The sequence below is a fragment of the Microtus oregoni genome, unplaced genomic scaffold, assembly GCF_018167655.1.
Source record: "Microtus oregoni isolate MIOR12 unplaced genomic scaffold, Mior012 000029F_ref0000214, whole genome shotgun sequence".
NCBI classification, from domain to species: domain Eukaryota; kingdom Metazoa; phylum Chordata; class Mammalia; order Rodentia; family Cricetidae; genus Microtus; species Microtus oregoni.
In genome coordinates, this window is record NW_024543088.1 from 26949956 (window position 1) to 26975003 (window position 25048).

Genomic DNA, 25048 nt, shown 5'->3' on the forward strand with positions numbered 1-25048 from the left:
GAGGGCACCGCAGTCACACCCAGAGCTCACCCTTAAGGCAGACTAGTCAGGCATGCTCGTGGGTTCTCTGGTTCCTTGCCTTCCAAGGCAGGCATCCCCGGTTGGCGGCCGCCATACTCATCCAGCCTTTGACACGGGATGGGAATTAACTTCAGACCTTTTTCTTGTGAAGCAGGCACTCGACCTGCTGCTCCATCTCCCTCATCCCAAACAGAACAGAACAAAACAAAGAGTGAGAAAAGCAGTGTCTGGAGTCTGGATTTCACTGTCGTGGGCCTTTGTGTTGAGTCAAGATCACAAAGAAAACCCAGTCTCAAAATAGCTCTCTAGTTGGAAGACGAAGGAAGAGGAAAGGAAATAAAAAAAAAAAAAAAAAAAAGGAATTGTGGGTTTTCTTCTTTGATGCTATACCAAAACTTAATCTTGATAATTACTGAGATTGGTTACTTCTTAAAGGTTAGTTATGATGCGATTCTGAAATTATCATAGTAAAACGTCTACACGTATTACTGAAACCCACTGGCCTGTTCTCTCTGGGTCTTCTGAGAGTCATAGCATCCTGTGTTCATCAGCTGGAGGATGCAGCCTCATTGAGTTAATCAGACCTTCCCAAAGTTCCCACAGTCCACAGTTCATTTCGTGTAACAGAAATGATCCTTATGAATTGCATCAATAATTTTATCAAAAAATAAAACCCCTGAAGAATCAGGTGCACAGTTTCAGACTCTCAGAATTCTTTTTTTTTTCACTTTAAAACTTAAATTGTTATTAACATAAATGTTACTGATTGTTTTCCTTGAAATGCTAGACTCTTTTGGCCTGTTATTTAGAAAGTCTATCAAAACATGCACTTACAGAACCTGAGCCTGAGACAGGTGGATCAGTTACCAAATTGAAGACCCAGACCTAAATCCACACACCCATGGACACCTGATTTTTGACAAAAAAGCTGAAATTATACAGTGGAAAAAAGAAAACATCTTCAGCAAATGGTGCTGATATAACTGGATGTCTGCATGTAGAAGAATGCAAATAGATCCATATCTATCAATTTGCACAAAACTCAAGTCCAGCTGGATCAAAGACCTCAACATAAATCCAGATACACTGAACCTGATAGAAGAGAAAGTAGAAAATAGCTTTGAACACATTGGCACGGGAGCCATCTTCCTGAAGAGAACATCAATTGTGCAGGCTTTAAGATTTACAGTGAATAAATGGAACCTTATGAAACTGAAAAGCTTCTGTAAGGCAAAGGACACTGTCAATAGGATAAAATGACAGCCTACAGAATGGGGAAAAAAACCCTTCACCAATCCCACATCTGACAGAGGGCTAATTTCCAAAATATATAGAGAATTCAAGAAACTGGACATCATTTAACCAAATAATAGAATTAGAAAATGGGGTACGAATCTAAACAGAGAATTCTCAACAGAAGAAACTCAAACGGCCAAGATATACTTATAAAAATGTTCAATATTTCTAGCCATCAGGGAAATGCTAATCAAAATGTCTGAGATAACATCTTATACCTGTCAGAATGGCTAAGATCAAAAACACAAGTGAGAGCTCATGTTGGAGAGGATGTGGAGTAAAGGGAACAGTCCTGCCACTTTCGAAATCAATATAGCAGTTTCTAAGACAATTGGGAATCGATCTACTTCAAGATCCAGCTATAGCACTCTTGGGCATATATCCAAAGGATGCTCAATCATACCACAAGGACACTTGCTCAATTATGTTCATTTGTAATAACCAGAACTTGGAAACAACCTAGATGTCCTGCAACTGAAGAATGGATAAAGAAAATGTGGTACATTAAACAGTGGATTATTACTCAGCAATACAATGATATCATAAATTTTGCAGGCAAATGGATGGAACTAGGAATAAATCCTGAGTGAGGTAAACTGAGACCTAGAAACATGGCATGTTCTCTCTTGTAAGGGCATAGATATTATTCGTAAAGAATAATCGTGCTACAATGCACAGGTGCAAAGAGGCTAGGTAACAAGAAGGCTCAAGAGGGGAATGCTTGGATCTCCCTGGGAAGGGGAAGTAGAATAGATTTCGTGGGTGGAATGGCGGCAGATAGGTATGGGAACATAGGGGTCAGGTTTGGGGAGGGGATGAAGGGGAAGAAAATTAAAAGAGATGACAGGAAAAAGGGGGACATTTTGGGGCAAAGTAGAAAACCTAGTCCTAGGGGATCAAGCCAGTAAGCAGCACGTTTTCATGGCCTCTGTATCAGCTTCTGCCTTTAGGTTCTTGCCCTGACTTACTTCAGTGGTAAACAGCAATGTGGAAGTGTAAGCTGAATAAACCCTTTCCTTCCCAACTTAACTTCATGGTCATTATGTTTACAGTTGCTGCAATCGAAACCCTATCTAAAACAAGTTGGTACTACGGTCTTGAGGTGTTGCTGTGACGGACTTCACTGTGTTTTGGGGAGGATTGTGTTGTGGAAGGACTTTGGTACTTTGGGCTAGAATAGCCACTGAGTGTTATGAACTCTCTGGGATGTTCTCTGGGAGCTTGGAAGATAAGAATATTGAAAGCAGTGTAGAGTATGGAGGCCTGGCTTGTGGAGTTTCACAGGGGAGTGTAAAGATTGTATCAGGCACATTTGTTCTTCTGAATTAAGATTCTGTGGTTCTGGTTAGCTGGGGCTGAAGAATCGGCTGTGATTAAGAAGATACCAGAACTGCTAAAGCAAAACTTTGCGGTACTTGATGCTGGTCAGCTGGAGCTAAGCAATTAGAGCTGATTAAGAAGAGACCCACCAGAAAGAAACATGATGCAAGGGAAGCTCCCACGAGTCTACACGGATGACCCCAACTAAGATGCTAGCCTGTGACCAGGCAAGACTTTCATTGAAGGGATTGGGACACCAGCCCTGCCACAGAGTCTTCAACCTACAGTCTGTCCTGCGTACTGAATGTGCTGGGTTTGGTTCCTAGCCCAGTTGACATCAGAGAGGTGTTTTCCAGAAACTGATGGAAACAGATGCAGACTCCCACAGCCAAACAGTAGGTGCAGTTTGGGGAATCTTGGAGAAGAGAGGAAAGAAAGATTGTAGGATTGAGAGGTGTCAATGACACGACAAGAAAACCTACAACTGACAGACCCGCGCTCCTAGGCGCTCTGACAACCAGGGAGCCTGTGTGGGACTCACCTATGCCCTCTACATAGATGTGACAGTTGTTTAGCTTGGACTTCTTGTGGGACTCCTAACAGTGGGAACAGGGACTGTTTCGGACTCTTTTGCTGGCTTTTGGGATCCTATTTATCATATTGGGTTGTGAGGGAAAATGCTTAGTCTTACTGTAACTTGACATGCCATGTTTTGTTGGTTTTCTTGGAAGGCCTGTCCTTTTCTGTATAAAAATGGAGGAGGAATGGATAGGGTGGGGGAGGTGCTGAGAGGAGAGGAGGGAGGGGAATCTATGGTTGAGATGTAAAGATAAATAAAAAAGTGCCACATTGAAACTGATATTGTATATGCTAATTAAAATTACACATTAAATATATTACATATTATATATGTTTAATATATATTAAATACATATTAAAAAAACCTAGGTTTGTTCATTTTCAGCTTCCATAGAGTGGTCAGTTAGCATCTCTCAAGGCCATTACCCAGGGACAGGTATAGAAATAACTATTATTGCTTGGTTTTTAGTATAGATGTTTTGTTGATCTTTGAAATTTCCTCGGAGTATTAAATAGGTTTGTACTCAAGAATATTGAGATAGTAACATTAATATTATGTATCAATGGCAGTCTTCAGGAAAACTGCCCATCTTTAATGTGTGAGACAAAAGATCGTAACTGCAGTGACTACCAGTACCGGTTTCTGTCACTGCCTTGGCTCACCGTAAAATCCAACCATGGTCAGCACTTTCTTACCTGGCCGTGTGTATGCAATCAGTGCAAATGTCAGTTAACATGGTGGGGAAAGTTTATTGTATCTTACTGCTATTCTGAAAACAGTTTTGAACTTGAAGTCTCCAGCTGAGGTCTTAGGGACCCCTACATGATCATGGACCCCTCCTTTTGAGTAACTGGTGGAATTGGGGCCTTTTATTTGCTTGCTTATTTTTTCAATGTTCTGGACAGAACCAGTCAACCTGTACATACCAGCAACCGCTCTACCATTGAGCATGTTCTAGTATGTTTTATTTTGTTTTAATGGGCGTATAATGTTTGTGCTGAACTATGGGATGCCACATGGATACACGATCAATTGATGGCAGTTGTGTTTCTGTTACCTCAAACCCAGTCTTCATAGATTTCCTTGTGAATCCTCCACTTCCCCTTCCCTCCTTCTCGTCTCCTCCTGTATGTCCCCTCTTCCCTCTTTTTCTCCTCGTTTCATTTGGGGCTGGTTGTCCAATAAATTTCTCCTTCTTTCTCTTTTAGCTGTGGTAACTATCTTCTGTGACCTGTTTTGTTTAGGTAAAACTCAACTGCGAAGCTGTAGAAAACGGGGAAGGTGGTAGAAGGAGACCCAGCCACTGCACCTACCCGTTTTTGTCACTTCTGCTTTGGGGGAGCAGGAGGAGAGGGGCACTGGTCCTTGCTGGTGCTGGTGTGTAGGTGGGTACGTGGATGAGCACTGTAAAGTCTACGTAGGCTTGCAGCTTCTTGAATACATGGTCTTAATTGTGAAGGGACTGGATGTTCATCTGCAGGTTCTCATTTCCTGTCTCGCCTCCACTTGTGAACTTTTGGAGTTAAATATTAGGAACTTTTTCTCGATTCCTCACTGTCTTCCTCAGTCACCCTGAAGTGTGATCTGATTGGAATATAGGTTACCTCTGTGAATTACAGCTTCTGTGCTTTGGTGGCGGACTTCATCTGTATTGCCTGGCTGCGGGTGTTTGAACTTGGGCATGTTCTGCCTCCCTCTGATTGGTAGCATCCTACACTGTTCGTTTGGAAAACAAGGAAGGGTAATAGAGTGCTCACCTCCCGGATGCAGGCGTCTGGGGATGTGTTGAGTAATTTGATCCAGGAGTCTTTTCTTTAGAAGCCATCTTTTATCTTTATCCAGAGATCTGTGATCTTGTTTTGCTCCCAAGATTGAGCTGCTTAAGACTCAGAAATACAGAATGCAATTGCCCATCCTTCACTGCAGACGCCTGCTGAGGCCATGATCTCACACATGGCTTCTCTTAGTGATGGCTGTTTGACTCCTCCATGACAAATACCAGCTCTGGCTGAAACACTTGTGTTCTCCTGTGAGCAGGCTGACATTTAGAACTGTCCACCAAATTGTTCTGAGACCAAGTTTTCTATTATTTCAGTCTTCGTGTTCTATGTTCTTGTGTGGAGACATGCACACACAAGTTTAAACAGTGCATGTATGTCCTAAGGGTCATGTATGTCCTTCAGTGCTGGGTTATTTCCTTCAGTGCGTCTCTGTCATCAGCATTTCCCTCTCACCTGTATCAACATTGCTTTTGCCTTTTCTGTGTTACGTTTTGAATTTCTTGATGCTGTTCCAATTTTAGGGACTCCTTTCAGCCCTCCTCTCTGTGTTCTGAGAACACGCCGGATGCAGTAGGTGTCTGTATATCTAAAGGCTAGGGTATGATTTCTAGCATGATGCTTCCCAGGTATATGTGAGCTTAACTTGGTTACTTTTTCTTTGTTTTTTATTGATTTTATTTTTATTTTACATGTATGAATGTTTGCCCGTGTATGAACCACATGCACACTGAGGGCCCTGGAAATGTCAGAAAAGGGAGTGGGATCCCCTATAACTGGTGCTGCAGATGATTGTGAACCTCAGTGTTAGTCCTGGGAGCCATACCCGGGTCCTGTGCAAGAGCAACAAACGCTCTTAACTTCTGAGCCGTCTCTTCAGCCCTTTATGTTGTCTTTCTAAGTTCGGATTACTCCAGATGTAAAGCTGATTTAGGAATGACTTTCAGGAATAATATAAAGGATAAATGTACGTAAAACATCTAACTCTGTTCTGAAACATATTAAATATTATTCCTTCAAATTTAATTTACTCTGAAGTTTTGGGGTGCAGGTTTTTCTCTTTTCAAAATTATTGGGTATGCTTTATATCTGTAACATATATACATATTGTATAATGACTAGTATCATTCAATCCATTAGACATACCCATCGTCTCTCATTCTTATTGACAAAGACAACTATAGTCTGTTTGTTTAGAAAGAAAACCCTATTACTAGTCCTGTTACTACTAAGAGTCTTTTTGCTTTGTATTAGATAATTGATTTGTTCATTCTACATATTTGTTACATTGTATTTTTTGTTCTACACACCCCATTTCCTGCCACAGGACCAAGTATCCCAACCCTGATAACCATTGTATGCATTATATACATTACTTTTAGCTGGATTGTTTTGCCTGTGTCACAGTTCTGCTTTTCAGAAAACACTTGGGCTTGGTTTTTTAGAATTTATCCTCACCCTGATGCACTGGATTTTACTAACAGAGTCATGAAAAAGTGTGGAAACTCCCAACTTCACTAGACTTATGTCCTTTCATTTTTTTCCCCATAGAGTTTAATTTTTTTCTCTCCCAGAAATACTGTTTTCTTAGTCATGAGTTTCTCAGTAGCTCATATATTAGTAACCGCCTTAATGGCCTTCATGGGAAAAATAGATGCCTACCCCTCCCTAGGGGGTCAGTGGCGCCGGTCTCATGGCAGGCATCTTTATTCCTAGCGGATCCCTCACCTACCTCCAAGCTTTTAGAATCACTTGTACATCATTTTATTACCATCACTATTATTATTAATAATAATATTATTATTTTGAGACAGGTTCTCACTATGTACTCTTGGCTGGTCTAGAGCCCGCTACATAGACCAGATTGTCCAGACTCACAAAGATTTGCTAGGCTCTGCTTCCCAAGTGCTGGGATTAAAGCTGCAAATTTTAATTCACACATTTTTTTATTTACAAATATGATTTATTACTCAAATTGTCCTGTTTTCCTCCATCATTAGATGACAACATTTTTATAATCAGAAAAAAAATACTTTACTGATATAATATTTCAACTCATCTTCCTTGAGCATCAGTGAGACAGCTCAGTGGGGGCATGTCTGTGGTGTGCAGTGCTGGAACCTGATTTTATCAGCATATGAAAATGGCCAAAAGTAGATCCCTCAAGGTTGTCCTCCACACTAAACTGATCTCCTATCGCCTACAAATCCTCTGATCACAGTACAACAGAGATGTTTTTGCCTTTTTAAAAATAAATCTCATTTCCATTAAATTATCTGGCATCCCTTAGAAGGCAGTATTTCAAGACGAAGTGACAGATAGCTAAAGAGGACATGAAGGAGCATGGAACACAAAATAATATACATATATCCATAGCACATCAGGCTACGTTATGATTACATAGTGTTGATTGCTTGTTACTTTATGTTTATAACACTTCTACCAAATAGATGAAATTTCTGAGTTGGATACACACAATACAAACCACAACCACAACCGAAGTATCTGGTGTTGCTCTTCTCTATTAAACATATAAGATTGTTAAAACGTTTGACAAAACAGCGCACAACATTTTCTAAATACATTATGGAGAACAATCATTGACTTCACATAGGTATTCATTTGTTTATCTTTTCCCGATAAATCTGTCTCCCCCAATTCTGTCACTCCTAATCCCCTTTCTTTGTTTCCTTAGTCAAGCTGTAAGTTTGTTAGTTCTATTGAAGGTGTGTGATCAATGAGAAATGATCAAATGCTGTGATTTTGGTGTTCAGTATGTGAATCTGGGCACCGAGGTAGTCTTCTCTCTAACGACCTGGCATAGTGTCTTGTTCTGTAGTGCTGATCCTTGAAGGGCTTAGGCAGTGAGGTCACCAGTTTTAGGCTAGCCTAGACTACAGGCCTCAGAAAAACGCAGAGGCTTGGCTTCAGAGGTAAAATGAAAGAATTAATTTTGTGGGAAAATGGATGGATCTGGAAAATATGATACTAAATGAAGTAACCCAAGACCTAAAGATAAAATAGTCATGCCTTTATCTTTAGTTTAATTATCTAAGGACATGGGAACAGACCCTAGCCTTTGGTCTTTGTTTGTTTTCAGCGGAGGTCAGGGTGGGTTTTGACTGTGGGACTACAATGAATAGTAGTAGTCAGGGGGAAGACGTAGTGTTGAGGAGCATGTGAGAGTTTGCATGTAATTGGCCCCCATAATCGCAAGGGAGTGGCACTATTCGGAGGTGTGGGTTTGTTGGAGTAGATGTGGCCTTGTTGGAAGAAGTGTGTCACTGTAGGGGCGGGCTTTGAGTTTTCCTATGCTCTGGATACCACCCAGTGTATCCAGCTTCTGTTGTTTGCAAGAAGTAGGACACTTGGCTGTTGCTCTAGCACCATGCCTGCCTGCATGCCATCGTGCTTCCTGTCATGATGATAATTTACTGAACCTCTGAACTGTAAGCCAACCACCCCCAATTAAATGTTTTCTTTATAGGAGTTGCCACGATCATGGTGACTTTTTACAGCAATTGAAAACCCTAACCTGACACAAGGGGCACAAGAATGGGAAATCAGACAATAAAGGGGAGTTTGGGGGTGAGAGCGAAGTGGGGAGAATGAACAAAGACAAGTTTTGTTTGAAGATGCCGTAATGAGACATACTGTGAATGCTAAGTAAATATTAATAATAAATTACTTCTAGGAAAAAAGGTCTGCCTCATCAAACTTTGCAGTACCCCAAAACCTTTGCATTAAAGGGGACACTTGAGGTCCAGTAGGGCCAGAGTCTACGAGAACGACATGACACACCACATATTAAGGGTTGGTTTACCTTGGTTTCCAAAGCTGCTTTTTGAAGACCTTACCTTTATGTTTGTTCCCCCCCCCCCCCCCCCGCCCCCTTTCCTACTCCCATTGTATGCACCCAGTGGCTTCCTTTCTTCTGTTCAATTAAGAGTCTCAAGATAGGTGCAGAGTAACTCACATGCAAGTTTTCCACTTCTATGGGCTCACTTTGGGACCCAATTATTATTACATTCATGCGTGTATCTATTTCTAGGTAGGAATAACATTAGTGTATTAGCATAATCTCGTGCCAGGAAGCCGTGCGGAGTATTTTCCTGTCATTTCATTTATTTCCTCTAAAAGAGTTTACTGCTCAGGGTTTCTTAAGTGTGTTTCAAGCACTGTTTCTGGTAGATATTAGCACTGAATAATTATATATGGAAGATTTATATTTTGCCCTCTCTGCTGAGTAATTGTAGTGCGCTGCTCAGTTCACATAGACCATGAGGCCAGGCCTGTCCATGACTAGGTATCTAACAGTTGTTTTGCTGTATCTGGAGAAACGGTGCAGTGCTTGCTGCTCTTCCAGAGGACCTGGGTTGGATTTCCTGTACTCACATGGCTGCTCACAGTTCCCCGGGGGATCTGATATCCTTGTTTGGACTGTGGGCTTCAGTCACACACATGGTGCACAGGCATATGTATGTGCAAAACACCTATATGCTTTAAAAATATCTAGGTGTTCCTTTGTTGTTTGAGCCTCAGCGTTGCCTCCTTTCTCATGCAAAGATGGCTACTATTACTAATAACACCAATCCTAGCTCCCTCAGTTCCTCTGCTCTGATCAATCTGCATGGAAACATACATTGAGCTGTTGACAGTTACCAATATCAATGGCAACTTCTGAGTAGCCAGATTATTATTGACTATTATATATTATATTTAATGTTACTTTATGTACATTATTAAGTTGTATTATTTAAGGCAAGCTCATTCTTACTCATTCCTCCCTAACATATCTCTCAAATATTCCGAGATAACCACGCTTCTTCCTGCCTGCAGGCAGGCATGGTCCACTGTTGTTCCGAGAACACTAGTTGATTAAATTTCTTTTTAATGATAGTCTTGGCCTTTTAACGTTCACATCTCTAGATGTGAAAATAACTTACATATCTCCTCGGGTCTCCTAAAGTCTTCCATTTAATTTTTAGATTGTTCCATTGTAGACCTCTCCTAAATATTAAATTATGAAGTTGTGCATTACCTTTAGGGCCAAAGCAATTTTACTTTAAAAAAAATCTTGATTAATTTGAACATAATCAACTAATATGTCAGATGATTTCACTGTTTCTGATCGATGTTGACAGGTGAGGAAATTAAAATCAGGGAGGGAAGCAATTAAATACTGACAAACATTACCTTAATGAGACAACCAGATCATTTATAAGCCCTGGAATATGTTGTATTCTTGATAAGTATGTTAGGATGGTGGCTGAGATAGTATAGTTAAAAATCACTTGGCTTTTGATGGTTCGAGTTGGGGGCCACCCATAGTTGTCATCTAATGCCTTTGTCCTAATCTAACATTTTACTTGCTTCTGGGGACTGAATTCCAAATTTATATCATAACATCATTTACTTGAAATAACTCTTACTATAAGTAATCTTTTTTGCCACTTGAAATTTATGAAAGTACAAAAAATGTTGAAGAAATAACTTTTGGAATTCTCTAAATGGTTTCTAGGCAGCCGTAGTCTAGACCTCTCCTCTGAGAAGAGAAACTCAAATATATATCATTCCTTACAAACCTTAGCCATCAGACTGGGGAGCTCCGTAGGAGCCCGGGTGCTCAGTTCTCTCCTTGCAGAGTTCCTTGCTTGGCAATGATCCCTATTCAGAGATGGCTGGGATGGTGTGCTTACTAGACGTTAGCAGAATTGTTTTTCTCACAAAGCACTGTCTTATTGCTCATTTGCTAGATTAGACTTTGCTACTTAAACTTTTTATTGTTGCTTTTTTTGCATTATTACATTAGGGTTTGAATTTTTTATTGCTTGAAATGATAGATTTGAACCATAGTTCATGAAAAGCCCATTGAAATGATCTTTGTTGTGTACTGTGGTGTGTGTGTGTGTGTGTGTGTGAGAGTGTGTGTAGTATGTGTGCATGTGTGTGTGTGTGTATGTGTGTGTGCATGTGTGCCTGTCCTTATTGTCAGCATTCTTTTTGTCTTTCTCTCCTGTTTTCCACCATAGATTCTACATTTCTGCTTGATTTTATCTTGAATAAAACAGAAAATTTTAATAATGCTATTTTAATTTCAGTTAGGTTCTGAGTCTAACTTCACATAAATTCCAATTAATAGGTTGAGAATTTACAAGTTAATTTACAAGTTTGAATTTGAATATATATGGTTTTTTTTTTTTGGCATTTGTTGTTTTTGTTTTTGTTTTCTGACTGAAATTGCTTCTGGAGGTGAGAGCATTCTTGGGAGAGGAAAGATCATTTGAGAAGTGATTTATCTATTCCATTGGACCAGTAGGCCTAAAATCCACAGAAGTAACCTAGGATATCTGACATCACTGCAAAGGTTGTCATGGGTTTTCCAGTTGTCCTGACCCCGTGTGAGTTATGGAGAGTTTCACTGCCTTCTGAAGCACCCGCGAGCTGTAGAGGACACATCACCGTCAAACCCTGCGCACAGGCTGGTGATGGCATGGCTAGGAACCTTTCCACTGCTGTGAGGAGAGGTTTTGATGAAAGCCTGCGTGAAAGCCACCGTTGTAGGTTCTTCTTTAGTGGCTTGTTTTTTAACACTTTGGGTGAGGACAACGCATCTGTGAAACTTCACTGGGGCGGCCTGAGAAAGTGTTCATGGTCACCTAGAAGTGCACACTGCTTTCCTTAGACATGTGTCACCTTCTGTGAGACCACAGATGGGAAGCTGTCGTTTCTGCCCTTTTACTTGGTGCTGAGGCACAATCCAAACTAAAGTGCATTTTTTATTTCTACACGAGACTGGCTTTCGTGATGATCTGTACAATGTACTTCAGTTCAATTCATTCATGTTTCATTCACTCCTAGCCCCCTTTGCTCCATCAGTTACCCACTTTCAAGCCAAGCCTCCCTCCCTCCCTCCCTCCCTCCCTGCCCTCCCTCCCTCCCTGTCTTCTCTTCCTCCCTTCCTCCCTCCCTTCCTTCCCTCCCTCCCTCCCTCCCTCCCTCTCTCCCTGTCTTCTCTTCCTCCCTTCCTCCCTCCCTCCCTCTCTCCCTGTCTTCTCTTCCTCCCTTCCTCCCTCCTTCCTTCTCTTCCTCCCTTCCTCCCTCCTTCCTTCTCTCCCTCCCTTCCTCCCTCCCTCCCTCCCTCTCTCCCTCCCTCCCTTCCCCTTCCTTCTTCCCTTCCTTCCTCACTTTCTTCCTTTCTAAAATCTCTATTTTTCCTTCTGTATATATGAGAATACAGAAGATATTTATTTTTCTGAATTTTGCATTCTCTGCTTAATTGCAATTTCAGTTTTACGTACTTGTTTTCTAGTTCCTGAAGTTAAATCGTTCTCTCAAATCCGGAGGCTTCTCACCTTATATCAGAGGCAAATGCTTGGTATGAGGGTTCAAGGTTAAATTTTCATCTGCTCTGTGTTAGGTTTGTGACCTTTGAAGTTGTAAAATTGGAGCTATAAGGACTCATTGAGCATATAATGAAGATGATCTAGGATGTAATGGGCATGTTCTATGTTGTAGACTACAAAATAAAATATGATGTTAAAGAATGGTTAACGGTTAGGAGATGAGATTTTGACAGGACATCTTACCAGCCATGTTTCTGATCACGTTTTGAGTGCTTTGTGAAAGGTGGACATTCAGCAAACCAATTTTCTAGCCATCTATGTAAAATATCCAACGAGTTCTCTCTGCTTGCCTCAGGCAGTGCTATAGGCACAGAATTGGAAAGACTGCAAACTTGGAGCAGCTCTTCTACCTAAAGCTCCAGCTTTAGTTTTTGCAGTTTAATAAGGCACTTGAGTTTCTAATATCGTTGTAATTTTTGTTGCCTTGTATGTGCATGTATGCTCATGTACATTTGTGTGTGTCTGCTGAGGCCATTTAAGACTGACATAGAGAGTAGACATTGCCAGGCTTTGGTTGGTGCACGCCTTTGATCCCAGCACTCTGGAGGCAGAGGCAGGCAGATGTCTGTGAGTTTGAGGCCTGCCTGGTCTACAGAGTGAGTTCCAGGATAGCCAGAATTATTGCGAAGAGAAACCCTTTCTTGAAAAGCAAATAAACAAACAAATGACATAGATGCTCTTATAACATTATAAAACTAGGACCACCAATCCCAGAAATAGCCATCTCAGAATGGCTCCAGCAGTGTGTGTTTGATTCATGAAAAGAAATATTAGCAATTTGTGCATGGTCTCTGTGGATATGGAGGAAAATCTCCCTGCCCCACTAAAGGTTTAGCTGAGGACAGTTTTGACTAGGCAATACAGATAATCTTCATTTTCTTTCTTTCTTTCTTTCTTTCTTTCTTTCTTTCTTTCTTTCTTTCTTCCTTCCTTCCTTCCTTCCTTCCTTCCTTTTTTTTTCTTTCCTTTCTTTCTTTTTTCTCGAGACAGGATTTCTCTGTAGCTTTTGGAGTCTGTCCTGGAACTAGCTCTTGTAGACCAGACTGGCCTCGAACTCACAGAAATCCACCTGCCTCTGCCTCCCAAGTTCTGGGATTAAAGGCATGTGCCACCACTGCCCAGCCCCAATAATCTTCATTTTCATAAGAGGACATTGATGGAGACCTTTAATATCTTGCCCCAGGCCATTGGCGAGAGTAAGACAGTTGCCAGGCTCTGAATGCCATGCGCTGTTCCTGTTCAGCAGGTCAGTCAGACTGCTTATTTGACTTTAGCATCCTCGTCTCCTATGACTTAAAGATCCAGTGAGTGAGTCGTTTGCATTCCTTATTGTAGTGACATAGGAGAAACTGAGGCAGAAAGCGTAGATCACTAAGCCAGTGGAGAAGCTTCATCTTCTGAATTCATGTTCTGCCATTTGTTGTACTGTACTATATATTCTTGGACAAGTCATCATTTCTGAGCTAAAGGCCATTTTTAGTGTTGTTTGTGAAATTCTACATAAGATTTACCAGTTCGCTTGTCTTTCTCTGCCTCTCTATGAAGTCCTACTTCCCTCACTTATGAATGGGATAATCTCTTTCCATTTATTTATCAGGCTCACATGGGTTTAATGAATTTATGAATGCATAAATGTTTTCTAAACAAACTGCTGCATAGATATAAGGTTGTTATTATTAATGGGGTAAAGTACGCTTGGAGTCCAGTATCCACAAGTAACTTCTGCCTGTTTTAATTTACAGAGACTAACACATCGTCTGGGTGAGCCTTGCCCATTGTCCATTCCAAAAGCCAGAAGTTGCTTGAGGTAAGAGAGGATTGGAGTCTTCACAATTACATAATGCTAATAGCCACCCAAACCTATGATGCTCAAGGTTGATTCCCAATGGAAGACACAGAAAAGTACTTTATGTTCATGAGAATCAGGAAAAATATATGAGATGGTAACCTGCCTTCCCTTTATGTCTTCTTGATTTAATTTTTCCTTTCAATTTCTGCTCTTTGAACACCTAACAGGGAAGCATCTGGACAATATGGAAAAGTGACATGTAATCACCATCGGAGAATCCACAGTGGTGCTATACATTAGGGTAGTCTTTTCCATGGTTTTAACATGCCATTGGCTAATGTATAACAGGCTGGCTTTCAACCTTGTCTGCTCAGCTTTCCTTCTTTGAGTGTAATTTTTACTCTATGATACCATCAGAATTGTTTGGCTCTGGACTAAGGAATGCTTCTAGGGGTTAGTCATTTTGTCTGATCTCTCTGATAACCGTCTACTCCCACACCAAGGACTTCCAAGTTGCAGTGAAGTAAGAACACAGAGAGTGAGTTAGTCTTTTGCAGTGTCTTGCCCCTCTGTTGATGGACCATTGCTAAGGCCAGAGAGGTCATTGGAGAGAACCTCATCATGTATTACTGAGAAAATGGAGGTTGTTAGAAGAGAAAAGGAATACCTGTCATTCAGCTCTTCTAATTTTCTGTATAGCCAGCCTGCTGTTCTTTATCCTTCCCAGTGAAGCCTCTGTGTACTGTATGATCCTCTTTACCAGGAGGTGAAGTCGTCAATAGGATGTTTGTGACCCAAGGTCTTGGAGTAGAAAGCAGTTCTAGATTTGGAGTCATCATATTGCTATAAACGTTTCTTCCACAGAACACTGTGTTAATAACTTTGGTGTACTATTTCCGTGATGATGAATTGCAAACATGACTTCACACAGTTCTTTTTTAAAAAACCTGAATTTGGTTGGTATTTCCCCATAAGCACAGGAACTACTCATTTAGAATCAAGTGGGAATTATGGTTTTAGGCTAATATGATTTTCAAAGCTAATATTTATTAGATATACTAAATATGTAACAAGTGGGTGACACGAATTGAGAAACTTCTTGAATTAACTCAGTTGTGAGTATAGGTGAATTTTTTCTTAGCTCTACAAAAGAAAATGTTATTAAGAGACGTGGATGCCAAAAAATGATGCAAGAAAGTTTCTTTCAGTCATACTATGGCATACAAAATCTCCACACAAAGCCTTGTGTCTACCATATCATTGTCATGGACAAATATATCAAAAGAGAACTTCCTGAAGACATCTCTTGTTCCAGCTTTTGATAGACCCCATGACATGTACATTCAAGTTGGAAAGGAAGAAAGGTAACCTTCCTCTATTCTCTGATGTTAGTATGGGGTCTAACTTTCGGGGGATCTAGCCAACTCACCCACGGTCAACACCGTAAAGAAGAGGGAGTATCCCCGTCTGTCCTCTGACTTATACTGGGTGAATCATTAGACCGATTAGGACAGTCAGAATGCCTAATACAAAGGGGGTTTAAAAAGTGAATCTACCTAAATTTTCTACTTCAGAAATCTGCTCGAGAGAGCTGTTTGTTTAGGGATTGCAGTTATCACATGCTTATTCCCTTAGTTTCCCTTATTAAATGGTGATAGGATAAGCCGGGAAGGTTATTTAGTTAGCTGCATCCCCTCTCCCCAATGACATCCAACTCAGGATTAAAAAGATATTTTAATTCAACCTTGAAAAGTTATAAAAATTGCTGCTTAAAATGGGAAAGTTTTCTACCTACCTACCTACCTACCTACCTACCCAACTGCTACCAATCTACCATCTACCTACATTTATCTGTCTGTCTGTCTGTCTGTCTGTTTCTCTCTCTCTCTCTCCCCCTCTCCCCACCTACCTACCTACCTGCCTCCTTACACATCTGTTTGTTACCTATCCATGTGCATCTGTCAGTCATCGATATATCCTGCAATGTAGTCCCTATCTTTTGGATTTATGGGTTCATGGGGGACTAAGAGATAGAATTAGCTCAACCTTTGGAAGATGGAGAACTAAATATTCTGGGAGCATGATGCACACGTGTAAAACAGTCTTGTAAAAATGGGTATTAGTGGGAATAATAAAGGATAGCCATTTAAATCCGTAATTAGACTTGACGTGTACATGTCAGCAGATGTCAATGAGTGTAATCATTGTTTTTCCTCTCCTTTTGATGTTGATCCACCAACTGTGGTGTGCTCCTTGTCCCGTTTCCAAACCAAATCTATTTAAAGCCTCACTTCATGGCATTTGAAATTGTACACCCTGTTTACTCTTAAAGAACATAAGGTATCATTTCCAAATCATTGGTCTCTGTTCTAGAACAAGATCTGACTTCTGGCCTCCTGCAGACCATTGGCTGTCTCCATTTTCTGCATGGTGACTCATTAGAGGAATAATACCAAATTAATCCCCATGGACTTGTTTATATCACCTATATGCAATGTTAAATTTTCAGTTTTGGGAAATTGTCTTGGTCTGCCTTGAATAAACCTAGTCAGCTACTGTTTCTTCTCTGTGATGTGTAGCAGAAGTGGTAACCATGTGTGGGTTTCTTCCTTTGCTACCTGGATAGACTCTCATTGCTTTGGGGCGTGCAGCAGTATGCTCTGTGTGTCATGTGGAATGGAAGCAATGAGCCTGTGACTGTCCCTTGTCTTGGTATCAGCTGGCTGTGTCACCTTGGGCAAGGCCTCTTTTGTCTCTGAGATCATCCCAGCATCTGCTGATGGGCAAAGGTGGACCAGATGATCCTGGTTTTTTCTTCTTCTGTTAAATATTCTAGTGACTAGAATATTATCCTTCTTCCTTCTGCCATGTTTCCACAACCCTGTGACTTCATCAAAGAGCCTGGTGTGGAAAATTGGGATTGTGTTTAACCCTTGATTCTTTGATCTAATGGAGAACAGTTACTGATGGGAATTTTAGAGTATATGCACTCTGTAATTGGGTATTGGACACCTGACTGTCCCAAGCTTCAACAACACAAAATTTCAAGTTAGAAAGTAAGGGGCTCAGCTGTCTATGTCAGTGGCTGTCAGCCTTCCTAATGCTGAAACCCTCTAATACAGTTCTTCACGTTGTGGTGACCCCCAAGCATACAATTGCTTTGTTGCCACTCTATAACTGTAATTTTGCTACTGCAAATATTTTTGGAGATAGAGGTTTGTCAGAGGAGTCGTGACCCACAGGTTGAGAACCGCTGCTCTATCGATGATATTGTTGTGTGTTCTGATTTTCAAGGCTCTGGTAAACTCACCCGTTACTAACACCACTAAATAAAGGTTAGTCCCTCATCTGTTGTTTGCATTATCCAGTGTGTTAAGGCAAGTCAGAATGTTAAAACTGGAGGGGTTTTTTAAGAATACTAAGATTTGGAGATTAGGAACTATTTTACTGTCTGTGGTTCAGACTCTTGCTCTGGTCATTGTGTGATGACATTAGGAAGGGCAGACTTTTCTTTGAACCTCTGATTCTCCTTCAGCGAGTTGAGAGTTGGTTAGAGATGCTAGGATCCCCAACTCTGATTTCCTTAATTTCCAGTTTGCCTCTGCTCTCTTAGCAAGTTTTCAGCCATGCTAGGAGCGAAAAACAGAGCATCGCTCTTGTTTAATATGATCATTGCTATAACTTGGGTTGGTGGAGACAGGAGAGGAGAAAGAGGACACATATGAAACTATGACCTATCTCAAATATACACATCCTCAAAGAATGCCAGACTACTTGAAGGCTTTATAGATACTCTGAAGGCTGTATCTACATGAGTTCTAGGGTAGACAAATGATATTTCTGTATGTGAGAAGCTAGATTTTTCCATTTGGTTGTTTCATGCTTCATGTTTCTTGGGTTTTTAATCATAGATCCTGTGTTATTTTTCTCTGCCAGCCTTCCTTACCACGACTCTGGACATTCATACACACATACCTGGAACTAGCTCTGTAGACCAGGCTGGCCTCAAACTCATGGAGATCTGCCTGCCTCTGCCTCCCAAGTGATGGGATTAAAGGCATGTACCACCACCGCCTGGCAACACACACACACCACACACAGAGACCTGTTAAGTGATGTTTTAACCTCGAAATTCTTATTCTTCTTGTTCCATTTGTTTATTTATTCTTTCAGCAAGTGTACTTTTAACTCGGAATTTGCTACGTGCTTATAATTTTAATACAGTAAATTATTTACTTTCAAAATATTTTTTTCATATGATGAACTCAAGCTGCACCCCACCCCCATAAAGAACTTTATCTTAGAAAGTGGAAATTCCTGTTCAAAGCAGTGTGGCTAGTGAATAGCCAGGTTTGGATTTAAGTCCAGAACAACCGCAAAACACAAGTCTTTCCGGAGATGGCGTTGAGTATGAGCAGGAATCCCGGTAGATTATAGTGAATGGGCCTCGTCCGAAAGCAGGGCTGACATTCTGGGATTTTTGACGAGTAGCACGCTCACACCTTCTGAGTCACTTATGTGATAACTCACTAGTTACATATCTCAACCTTCGGTCAGAATAATGAACATCAGAGAATTATAACTAACTATTCCCTTGGTTTTGGAATCTCTGGTATGACGGTATTTGTAAGAGAAGGGAGAGCAAAAAGCAGCTAAGGTCCCAGCGTCCTGAGTAGAGTCTGAGTTACTGACAGGTGTGGGACTTGGGTGCTTAGGGAAGTACTTATTCTTTCTTCTTTGTTGTCCCAGGCATGGGGCTTCTTACAGAGACAGATTTCTGTCCGTACGTATCTCCACATAATTCCAGATGTGAACAGCTGGAATTTGGTTTCTGCCAAGTTGTAATGACTGCCACATGGATGAACCCCATACTTAGTGCTGGTGACCTACTGTGAGCATATGTGGGAGCCAGAGAGTGAAAGCCTATGCCAGAAGCAAAGGAGACCTCAGCGGTTGCCGGGGCAACACCCTGACCTTACAGGTGGGGAAGTGGAGGCAGATAGAGCAGAGGCAACATAGCCAGGTTCAGGCAGCAGGTTAGTAGCTCCTTGAGAAGAATGGAGAAGAAACAGATTCAACAGCAACTGTGTACGAGAATGCCTTCTGTATTTCCTGTTTTCCGCTGGCACAACCTCACTGAGAGGCCGGTGTACCAGCTCTGTTACCTCCACGGCCCTTGCAAGGGTACTTGATTCCATCTGGTACCCTCAGCTTTGTTGCCTCTAAAATGGAAATCATACCCTCATTACCAGTCCTGTAAACCAGTCCCTCTCAACCTTACTAACACTGTGGCCCTTTAGGTCCTCAGCCATAAAGCATTTTAGTTGCTACTTCATAACTGTAATTTTTCTACTGCTAGGAATTGTAATATAAATATCTGATGGGTAGGATATCTGATAGTGACCCTTGTGAAAGGGTTGTTTGACCCTCCCCCCCCAAAGGGGTGGCAACCCACAGCGTGAGAACCACAGATTTAAGTCCTTAGTAATCCTCATAGCATCATGAGATAGACACAGTTTCCTCGTTGTTACTTGCTCTGTTTCCTCACAGTGTGTCTTAGGTCCTGGCCCATCAGAGACCAGCAATACCCATGCTACCTGGGAGTCTCCTAGAAAGGCAGAGAGATCCCAGACCTTACCCTCCACATCTTGAATCAGTCTGCATTGTTACAGAATCCCCAGGTCTTTCCCGTGTTTATTAGCACATGAGGGACATTCTTAGAGGCCACAGCCTGCTTGCAAGCCCTGGCTCTCTGCCAGCATTCTTGGTGCATGTGGTACCCAGGCCTCCGGAGAGAGGGTGGGAACACCATGAGGTTACTCCTTGGGAATAGGGGAGGACTAGGCTGAAGAGATCCAGACGGGTTTATCTTTTCAACACCCTTCATTTCCTCAGAAGTACCGTTCACAGAAGCCAAACTGGAGTGGATTCCAGAGTCTTTCTGATCCCCCAATCCATGTTCTTTTTATTAAATTGTAATGTCTCAGTCAAGAGGAATGCAGAGCGATGTGTACGATAAGGCTTCGCTCTCTGTAACGTGACTGTGCCACACTGGTGCTCTGCTCTATCACTCAGTTCCTACGGGGGAAGAATTAAAAAAAAAAAAAAAAGAAGAAGAAGAAGAAAAAGCAAAAAGCTTGTGCTGAAAGCCAGGATCCTGCAGCTTAATCAGTTATTTTCGTTTTTTAATGAGGGTGACTATTGTGAAATAAGTAATTATTAATTACTCAAAACTAATGAAATATTTTAGTTTCCTCGCTATAAAAGCATATGGAAGCTAAGAGAAAGCATATGGGTGTTTTTTGTGGAGCATATTGGTGGATGGACAAATTACGGTTGTGCCAATATGCCGTAGCTGTCTGGCTGGGGCCATGCCTATGCTACGTGTGCTGGCATCTGAGTCCTCGTCTGCCGAAGGGCTTCTAAAGCCTCCCGTCTGATTTGTGACTTGGGTTGCTTTGGGAGTTACCGAGTTCTGTGTCGTAGATCCTCCCCATTCAGACAGTCTTGGTTGAGTGTGGATTCTGTGCAAAACCTTTATGGCAAGTGACTGCAAAGGGGCTCCCTTGGCAGATGTCTCCAATCCAGCACACTAGATGGAGTGAATGTGCCCAGCTAAGGATGAGACATTGAGAGTTTGTCGACCCAACACTGTAGCACACGTGGCAAACAGTACCTTGTCCCAGCTGAGATGGGACCTTCCCATTCCACAAGGGACACTGTGTGAGTCCCATGAGCAGACTCTGTCTCCACATTGTGATGTACTTGCTTCTGAAGAGGCACAGTACCAGTGGTGTCCCTTTGTTCATGTGCATTGCTGCCTAGCCAAGCTGCAGTCTGTGTCTACAGATCTTTTGCTCCATCCATGGCGTGTTAAGACACTCGGTAGGTTGGAAGGTGATTGGAAATAGTGTGTTTGAATGTATACATGAAGGCTTGTAAGGTTCTCAGGCAGCATGGTGCGTTTGAGATAGTACCTGGCTGAGTGACCAAAAAAAAAAAAAACATTTTATAGCCAAGCCAAGTCCCTGAACATTTATGGGTCACCTATATAAAATAACTTACTCTACGGATGGAACCAGGAAGCATGTGGAGTTGAGTTTGATCTAGGTAAAGCCAGTCAGGATTCAGGGCAGTGTGCGAGCCCATTGATAGCTTGTGAAGTTATGTGTAATCCCAGCGATACCTTGTGGAGTGAGGGGATTTGGAGAAGCTATTTTTTTCTTAGTAGTTTCTTAGATGCCCAGAGATTAGAGCTAACTTTGAAGATAATTACTTGGATCTTGATAGAGCAATAAAAGGAGCTGGAGATTCAGCCTCTGACATACAAGGAAAGGTTGGCTTGAGGCAGATGAACATCAGGAATGGCAGAGAGACTGATGGAGATCACAGAAATACGTTCTTGAAAGGAGCCTCTTTTTTGTGATGATTTTTGAGTCTTTTAAGTCTTGAGCCTTGAACAAGATAATTTTCAGACACCTTGAACACCATCTGGAATTCTACAAGATTTTTTTTCTTTGTTTATTTTGGCTTTTTGAGATAGGGTTTCTTTGTGTAACAGTCCCGACTGTCCCCAAATTCATTTTGTATACCAGGTTGGCCTTGAACAAATAGAGAGATCTGCCTGCCTCTGCCTCTAAGATTTCTTTTTTCTCTAGCCCAATAAGCCCCTTAGCTAAACCTACCGTGCTCATATGGCAATGGAGCAAGCCCGCAGCCCACGTGGACTTCTTCATTGCTCCCTCTCTTTCTGCCTTACCCTTCAACGGTGGCTGGGAGGGTGTTCATTAGTCTAGGTCACAGTGTAGGAAATGTAGTCTGTTAACGTGACCCAAGATGGGAAGCCACTAAACTCACCAGTCTCTGAGACTGATAGCCTCTCTGTTGCAGGGGACTAGCTTTTATGAACACCCCCCTGACCTCCATTTGTGTGTATCTCGTGCTATCTAAAGGACTGTTCCTCTGTCTAGGGAGGACATCTATGTCTACCGCTTTGCTTTGGAATCTGCCTTACTATTTAACTTTGTTATACTTTTATTTTTCCTTTGGGGTAGAGTCTGTTACACAGGCTGGTCTTGAAGTCCCAGGCTCAAGTGATTTTCTTGCCTCAGCTTTTCAAGTAGCTGGGATTAAAGACACATGCCATTACATCTGGTTCAGTTTTTTTTTATACCTACATTTTATTTTGTTTTGCCTTGCCTTCATTGCCTCCCCTCTTCCTGAGTTTCACTAGACAGAGTTTTCAAGGAAGCAGCTCACAGAGTTATATTCTTCAATAATGTTTCCCTCTGCTGTTGCCTGTATCTGAGGTGGGTATATGAGGCTTACTTGCTTATCTAGTCTTAGAAGCCTGAAAGAACTTAAAATAATCTGTGTCTTGCAGCCCACCTCCCCTCGCCACCCACTTTATCTGGTTCCTGGCAGACCAGAAGTTCAGCCCCAATGTTACCAAACCTGAGAGAACTGGCTGGTTTTGAAGTCACTGTGTACCACCCAAGGCCTTGGCTGTCTCCTTTGTTTCTTTGAGAGACCACGAGGAATAATGTGGTACAGGTAGCGTTAATGCTGGACCTTACAGATGGATACAAGACTGTATCATACATCACTGGGTGTCTGCTGTGTGCCAGGTTCTGTGCTGGCTGCTGTTACCAAAACCTAGAGTTCCCTTTTCTCCACAAGGGAGGGAGATAGGTTGCTTAGCAATAGGGCAGTTAGCAAAAGCTCTCACTGCACACACTGAAAAGTAATACATGGTGCCTAGGGGCTTACTTGTACCAAATGGGTGCAGGGCTCCGTGGAGTGCCTGCGAGCCTGCTAGAAGGGGTGAGGATTATGGAGGTGAGTGAAAATTGTCGGCAGGCGTGACTCGTGAGGAGGGAGGAGGACACAGCCGCCCAGATTCTTGCCCATGTACGTCTTTGAACCTTTGAAGAGGTAGGGCATGGTGTTTGACTGAGAAGCTCCTAGTGTGCTTTCGTAGACCCTTACATCATGTTCTTCTTTCCTTCCTGGCTTTTGGTCCCGTTCAGAATCTTTTCTCTTTCATACTCACTTCCTTTCTGTTTCTTTTACTTCTCCCACCCAAGTAGCCCAAAGTCCTGAAGGCCCAACCCTAGCATCGTCCCCTGTTTCAGACTGTGGAGGTGTGGGCAGAGAAGACAAGTCGCCAATCTGTGAAGCCCACAGTAAAAATAGCTCATGATCTATGGGATTCAGAATTAAGCGAGATGATATTAACGAGGCTTGAGTGCTGCTTGGAAATGTGGCAGCTGCGCACGCATATTGGCTGTGTTTCTCCCTACCTCTGGCAGCTCGCTCGCTCGCGGTGTTACCATGACACCCCTTGGGCTCTGTTTAGATCAGCTATTTTCTGAAGGAGCCCCTAACCTTCCAAACAACTTGAAATTGTCGCCGTGGTCATATCTGAGCTTTTTCATCATCCGTTTGACTGCTGAGCCCTCTTGTCACTTGGAAACTGTGGGGCCCAGACATTGAATGTGTAGGAGCTAGAAGAGCTGGTCAATATGGTCCAGCACTGCTCGTCAGTAGGGACTGCGGCCGCTGAGTGTCAGTGGCTGGGGGTCTGATTCCCAGCCAGGTGATGCTTCTCCTGTCATACCGAGCCCTGCCTCGACAGCTATGAATGGAGCAGGGTGCAGATGTCACTGTCCCTCAATGTGGCCAGAGAAGGTACAACAACGGGACAGTAGCTCAGCACAGAGACAGAAAACGAGTCACGGTATTAGAGCTTAGATGTCTTCCACCAAATATGAGTTGGTAACCTAATTCTGGCGCAGCAGGATGGCCGCTGGGCTCTTATAGCAGGTGATTAGATTAGAAAGGCTCTGCCACCATGAATGCCGTGGTCACAGGAGTGGCATGGTTGTCGTAAAGTGGGGTTATGCTAACATGAGCTTTCCCGTCCTGCCTGTGGCCTCACGATGACGGCTCATAGAGTTTGATGACTGGCGTTTTCCCCCTTTCCTCACCTGCCTTAGTCTTCTCTTGCCCGTCTGCCTTCTCTCATGAGATGATATTAAGGGATATTTTCTTAAGTTGTGTTGCTTTGGTTTATGCTGCAGTTGTTTGACTCTGTGAAGCTGTGATTCTTTGCATGTCTCAAACACCTGGTGGTGCTGAGAAAGAGCTGAGGGGCCAATGGCGAGGCAGGAGCAAGGGTAGGTGGGACTGGTAGGCAGAAAGTATAAATAGAAGAAGAAACAAGAAAAGGAAACAAACAACAACAGCAGCAACAACAACAAACAAGCGAGGGGCCAGAGAATAAGGAGGGAGGGCATTAGGTGCCAGTTACACAGCAAGACGCGGAGGGAGAGTCAAAGTAAGAGTTACAGAAGAGAAAGCTAAAACCCCATGGACAAAAGGAAGACGAGATAATTAAAGGAAAGCTGGCTAGCAACAAGCCAAGCTAAGGCTGGGCATTCACAATAAAAATAAGACTCTGTGTGTGAGTTATTTGGGAACTTGGTGGCGGGCCCCTAAAAGAGTCAATAGTAAAAAGCAAGCAGCGACAAGATGACATGACACAAAGCCCCCATCAGATGTTGCTACACTGTTCTTGGATTTCCCCAGTCCCGCAGTCTGGTAAACCTCCGTTCTTTCTTTCTCAGTTGCATAGTATAAACTAGCCTGTTAGATCAACTCAGATGAACTAAGATGAGGATTAATGCACTCAGAGCAACTGCCAAAGGTGCTGCACTGCAGCCAGTGCCCCTGTGCAGAGCCATGGTGGCTGGACTGTCATGTCATATCCCATATCTTCAGCTGGAAGAACAATGGCATGGTCTCTGTTGTCGGAGCCGTTTCCTCTTGCCATGTCTAGCATCCCTAAGTCGCACAG

General features: G+C 42.3%; 1 protein-coding gene across 2 annotated transcripts in view; it reads left to right on the forward strand.

The window, feature by feature from the left end:
• LOC121464860 (LIM domain containing preferred translocation partner in lipoma) overlaps nt 1-25048 on the forward strand; it is a 601897-nt gene that overhangs the window by 153192 nt on the left and 423657 nt on the right. For both annotated transcript variants that reach the window (XM_041677943.1, XM_041677944.1), the window contains exon 3: nt 14144-14208. The gene's annotated coding sequence lies outside the window, so the exon portion shown is untranslated. The remainder of the gene's footprint in view (nt 1-14143; nt 14209-25048) is intronic.